The 6,589-nt window shown below is 37.6% G+C and overlaps 2 pseudogenes; both read right to left on the bottom strand.

Annotated features, from left to right (window-relative positions):
* Positions 1-623: 623 nt before the first annotated feature.
* On the bottom strand, positions 624-1,407 carry LOC114713365 (oleosin 16 kDa-like; annotated as a pseudogene).
* A 1,351-nt stretch (positions 1,408-2,758) lies between these two features.
* On the bottom strand, positions 2,759-6,355 carry LOC114713362 (uncharacterized; annotated as a pseudogene).
* Between the last annotated feature and the right edge of the window lie 234 nt (positions 6,356-6,589).

Raw genomic sequence — 6,589 nt, 5'->3', positions numbered from 1 at the left:
ATATAAGGCAATAGTCAGCAGTGATTTGCATGTGTGCAATAAAACTAGACGCATTAAGGAGTAAACTAAAACTTGTTTGGGCATTGCACATGTTGGAGGGGATTGAGGTCTAAGTGATCAGTGAGCATTTTAAAAGACACCAAGTGATAGTTTGAAACATTATAACTAGGTTCAAGTGGATGAGCGTTTTAAGAGAGTTTCAGGGAGTCCTTTAGGGCTGAAACAGTGATAAATGATTCTTCCTGCGACACCCTCTAATTGGATTTGTAATATTCTTTTTATGCATTGCATTATATATAGTAGTAGCATTATTAAATCCATTTTTAATACATTGTCAAATCTTAAGTAAGGAGTAACTCTCTCGAAAACATCTTTTAAATTCAAATAGAGTTGAAATATCTAATAAGAAAATAACCAGTAATAATGTAATGTTTAGTTAAACTTGTGCTTTTTAATAGTCATGAGCTTGTTTGTTCACCCAAATAAAGTTAACAAAATGGCATTCATCTCAAGTGAAAACGAGAACGTAGTAAGTAAATGGCTTAAGTAAAAAATAATTAATTCTAACTCGATCATTTGTGAATCTAAGTACTTTATTTTTTAAAAAATAATTAATCCATATAGCAAATATAGCCTAACTTACTCTCAATTAACAAAAAATAATCCCTGTTTCTAAATTAGCACACAAAATCAAAATCAAAATCATGCAGGCAAAACCCAAAACAAAAAATCAAGCGCCCGGCGCGGCGTCCTTCACCTTGCCCTGCAAAAGGCGACCATACTCCCAAGCACAATCCTTCACATGGCTCGCCGTGTCACAGATTCGGCTCCGCGCGTAGTCGACCCGGTCCGAACCGGGCGGGTGGAGTCCACGGAAGTACCGGCACGTCCACGACAACGATGCCAGGACGACGGCAGCGAATCCGCAGACGGCCAGAAATCCGGCGACGAAGAGGAAGAAGATGGCAGCGGCGGGGACCCAGATGGGACTGGATAAGACGACTAACGGCGTGAGGACAACGAGAGTTAGAGTGATCCCGGCGACAGTTAGACCAGCGACGAAGAGGGAGATGGAGGCGATGATGAAGATGGTGACGAGGCCGACGAACTGAGAAGGGTTGGTGCCCGTTTATGAAGTTTACGTAGAAATGAGGAGGATTTGGGTTTTGAGGCTTTTTGCGAATTGGCTGAGGTGGGTTGCGCTTCAGCCATGGCAAATAGGTTGAAGGTTCGAGAGAGAGAGTGAGAGAGTGAAGAAGAGAAGGGAATTTGTAAGAGGAAAGAAAATTTCTATTTTGGGATGAAGATTTGGTCATCTTAGAAGGGGCCATGAGGGTAGATCAATGTAAGAGACTCGGACTTTTTCTTTCGCACCAAATTCTTTGGTGTAATAAGGATCCCCTGTTTTTTCTGGGGCCAATTATGGTGTTTTGCTCTTTGATCTGAGGCTTTCATATATCACACCACAAGTTTAAGTTGCACTATGATAGTAAATTTTCTTTCTTTGCTTTCCCCCCCCTTTTTGGGTGAAAGTTTTTAACTTTTTTTAGCGTGTGTGTGTGTATAAACTTCTTAACTGGGCTTTTAAAGAATTGTCTCTCAGCTAAAATATATATTCCATTGGAAAAAAAAATTCAATTACTTGATGACTTAGCATGGCATAATTTGAAGTTTAGTTGATTATTAACTTCAGTCTAAGCTGGCATTTTCCCCTCAAAACGATTTTTTTTTTTGTATGACTTAGTATATTCTCAAAACACTTTGAACTTGATACTAATCTATGTCTGATTAAGAGCGTTAAGATTAAAACCCTCGTAACAAATATATTTTTTAGGGTTCAAACTTGTAATCTCCTCTTTATAAAGTAAAACTGATTTTTATTTCAACCAACAACTTGTTAATCCCCTCAAAATGACTTTATTCACTAATTATTTGGTTTTGTAAAACTTGTATAATGGGAGTTATTTTAAAACAGCACTGATACTAATATACTGTACAAACGCAAAAGCCTGTAAAATGCATCATACTTCTATATTAGATGAGCTGTCGTCCATTTCGCTCCAACAAATCAAATAAACAAGTTTTTTTGATAACATCAAATAAACAAGTTTTATCGTATGACAATTTGATTAAAAAATTGAAAATTTCTAAAAACAAAAATATAATTTTAGTCCTAAAAAGCATGTGCAACTTAGGATCAGGTATTTAATCAAAATCCTTATTGTTACCAAATGTTATTGATACATCAACAACACGTCATCCCCCTAAATTTTAACTACGACTGACTATAATTCTTAAAAATAACTGTCTAATAAAAAACTATAAGCAGCTTAACTCATATCGACCTCACCTCAACAGACTAAAAAATTATGCTTTCCTCTTTAAAAGATCAACTCAAAAAAGTAAACTGAAAATTCAAGAACCAAATTATTAATAATTGAATTAGTTATTATTCAAATAATAAATTATGCTCGAAGATTTCGTGTCGCCAAGGAAGATGCAACCTCTTGGACAAGTCGAAGCATCGTTTACATTTTCTATAATGCTTTTTTCGCCCAAACGTCATTAGATCTCAAAACACAATCAAGAGTTCGGCTCATCATTCTCTACATTGGCCCTATGTGCAGAGCTTTGCAGCGTCAAGATTCTGGTCCCATATGAACACAAGGACCAGCACCAACATTGGATAGCAAAGCCCATTGTCATCCACGAAGTTCGACTGTAACTAATAATAATGCTACCATATGTACAGCAAATCTCGTGTAAAAAAAATGAAATAAAATAAAGATATGACCACTTAGTTTTACAGAACAGCAATCGTGAATCACAAGCATCAAGGTGTTACCCAGTGCTTGGTTTGTCGGGAAGGACATGGCAAAACAAAAAGGGTGAAAAATGATTGAGAACAATTTGAAAATGGATAACAAACAAGGAAAAATGCGACGTAAGCATAACTTGAATAGGGTTGGACGGGACTACCACCTGGACGTCTGGCCTAACCTACCTCTGCTCTATATCGTGTCCTGAGATGCGAGGTAGTTTCGTTCTTCTCATGGATGGAGACATGAAAAGTCTTTTCACAGAACCAATAGGGTCGTCCACCTGAACACCCAGTAAAAGAAACTAAACGCATCAAGAAGTCGAATGTGTTCACCAAAAAAGAAGTTGTAGGCTACTTCACCAATATTGGCAGACATGTCAGGTAATAAAGTTGAGACTATAATATAATTAAACAAAAAAAAAAATTATCGGAACTTTCATTGTCTGATCGCTTTCTATCAAGAGCGTTGACATTATTTCTTTCTCTTTTCACTTTCAGCAGCTGTACCTAAGAGTATGAGGGGGGCTAACTTCTTTCTCTTTTCACTTTTAGCGCCAATGGATTGGGGTGTTAGCGTGACAATTAACTATAGATTCTTGTCACTTTAGAAGCATATATTCCGGCACTTGGTTTTCTCCCAAGAACTTAAATGGGGAAAGGTAGTGTGATTCGATGCAATCTTGTCCTGACAATAGCATCCACCAATTTGTTTTGTTACAATTTAAAGATTTTTAGAGCGAGATTTGCAAATACCTTAATGATGGAAGTCGATGAGGGAGATTGATGTGGTGGAGAATTCGAATGATTTTTCTGATGAAGTAAGGCGGATAATGTCTGTTTCCATCCAGGTTCATCATCATTCAAGGATGCAATCCAGGGGCAGAAATGTCTGTGCTGCCTAATTGGATCAAACTCCATTGCTTTACCAGACAATAATGGTCTCAGGTCTTTTCCTGGAAGGGAAAGGGAAGATGATTCTGAAACTCTTCACTAATCTAACAAGTCAGCTGATAATGACGGGTAAATCATATACTTCACGCTTAAACATAGCCAAGATGATGCAACAGTCCATTAGAACATTGTCAACAGGAGGCAGGGGTTTTAGCCATAAACGAATCAAGTTTACACTTAACATAACTGAACAAGAGAGCTATAAAGTATAAACACTGAACAGAAGAAGAAAATGAACTGTAATCCACAACTAAGTTTAAATGGAAGATAATTATAAGATTTCAAGGAGCTATCAAACATAGTGCTTACCTAAATTGCAATTTACATCGTCACGGTTTACAGGATCTTCTACTCTGCTTCTGACCTCATAATTCTCAAGATTACCAAGTTGTACACCTGAAATCTCTTGTGCAGCAGAAAGGACCCTACCTTCTACCAAATCTTTCTGCACAGCAAAACAGATGTCATCTTCCGACCAAGGTTGCATATCAGATGCAACACTAGTTAGTGAGCTCATTACGCTAGTTTATACGACATCATTTTTGCAAGAAGTTATGCCCCTACTTCATTAATCATGTTCCTTTGTGCAGTCAGAATTGCATACGAGACAGAATAATTAATCGGCTGAGGAACTTTTTATACTTGTATAATAATTTACAGTAAACTTACAGCCAAAGAATCTCTAACCTGGGAGCTACTAGGACCTACTGCCACTGAAATATTCAATCCGTCAGACTCTAGATGCATAGGAATCGTATCCTTAAAACTTGGAAAGTGCCCTTCATGCTGGGTCTCCACCATAGCATCATCTACATTTGAATTAGTAGGACTAGTTTGAGGAGCAGTTGCATGTAAAATTTCCGTTGTTTCAGATGACACAGGAACAAGTTGTCCTGTGGAAGAATCAACTGTACAATCTGTTTCCTCCTGAAGCCTGATCCTCTTCTGTGAGTCAGACTGAATACTATCCCCATCAACAAAAGCATGATCTTTAAAATCAGAATCATAGGAAAGCCGAGCCCTTAAATTCTGACCAATAACAGGAAAAGATATCGTTGCTTTAAATTTTGTTTTGTTGGAGAAGGGCCCCCAGCAATTGTCATATTTAGGCTTGAACTATATTGGGATGAAGTTGCAACATTTGACAAGGTACCTGTAACACCTTGCCTAGTTCCAAGATCATGTTTATCATGTTTACTGGATGAATTCTCATTACCATTCTCAACAATTTCTGTGTCCCCCACTAATCTGAATATCTCGACAGGCCGGGGAATAGTACCAAATGCCCACAATCCAACAGTGGCGCCACAGAGGCTACAATCTAAAACCACAGAATTCGGATTCAGTTGTTCCCCAATAGAACCCTTAGAATTTGCATCTGTGTCTAAGCTTTCATCAGCATTAGCAGAATGCCAAATGAGGTTATTATTCTTCATATCTGTAACTATATTTTTCACGGACTGATCTGGAATATCCTTGCAGTCAACTTGGTAAGGCAGAGAACGAGGTGTCCAGCCACATAAACTTATAAGCTTCTGAGCCTGCGAAAGGTTTTTTTTTTTTTTTTTTTAATCACTAGCCGAGATGGAGATTCTAAGATATGTTCAAGATCTCATGAGAACTAATCTGATGCTGGAAATATATTAATTGACATTACGTACATCCATCATATGCATCCTTAGGTGAATAAAATTGTGGTTAAACCAGTATTAATGCAAGAGTAAGAACTTAAGCAGGCAGACTCTCCAGTTTACTCATGATGGCTCACAACACGTACTTCATTTACAAGTGAAAATTAATCAAGCCAGAAATGTAACTATCAGCAAACACCAGCCAATGTAAGTGTTGTTTAAAGCAAGAAGTCACATGGCATCTCCTAAGAATGATATGGAAGTGCTGTAACCCTATACTAACAAAGTCTGAACAAATTATAGTTCTTAAGGAAGTGTCAAGTTAATCAAGCAATATGTCAAAAGTTGAATAAACCTCAACCTACGGAGAGCAAATAAAACCCTCTATATTTCTAGCATATAGTTATACCTGGTAATATAACTTCAGTTCATGCGGGCTGCTAAGATTTTCTATTTCTGAAGTGTTGGCAGATTCATTTCCACCCTCTAGCATTGAAGATTCTCCAAGGAATTCATCTAGTAGTGGGCTTTTCAAGCAATCTATTGTTGATTGTGAAATTTGAGGAAGAGCTGATAGTTGCAAGAGAGCAGAGCAACGTTCCCTATAATTATCGACTAATACTTGAGGAGGCGTAGGCGGAAATCTTGTTAGTGTTTCATCACAGACATTGCCCCTCCATGGACAAAGTAATTTATGTCCACTATCCAGCTTTAGACTAAACACCAAAGCTGCCTTCTCCACTGAATAAAACAAAGTCTAGGTAAAAATCTGTAAACCATATATTGTCACAAAACGGAAAAGATAGAGAAATGAGAACAGTGGCAAACCTTGCTGCTGATTCCAAGATGCTGGTGCGGAGAAAAGGATACGAGCTCCACATGCTTCACAGGCTATGGTATCAATATCTATGTTGATCCAACCTCTTCTAGCACAATTTACAGCACTTACCACCTGCAAACATTAGAAGCAAAAGATTAACCATCACAACTTTTTTGGGAAGAGAAGGAAGGGACAACAGGAAGCCAGCTGTAAACTAAATTCACAAATAAGGAAAATAAGGAAGCGTCAGACTTTCTTTAATGAAGAAAAACTATGCCATAAGGACATAGCAATGAAAAATACCTAACTCTGTCGTATATAGTTTAACAACATTATTCCAAGATATCCACAACCACAAACTTTCAA

Source organism: Neltuma alba, unplaced genomic scaffold (assembly GCF_004799145.2).
Source record: "Neltuma alba isolate B1F8T4 unplaced genomic scaffold, ASM479914v2 tig00011424_pilon, whole genome shotgun sequence".
Classification (NCBI taxonomy): Eukaryota; Viridiplantae; Streptophyta; class Magnoliopsida; order Fabales; family Fabaceae; genus Neltuma; species Neltuma alba.
The sequence above is the reverse complement of the archived record's forward strand: the minus strand, read 5'-3'. Positions and strand labels throughout refer to the sequence as shown.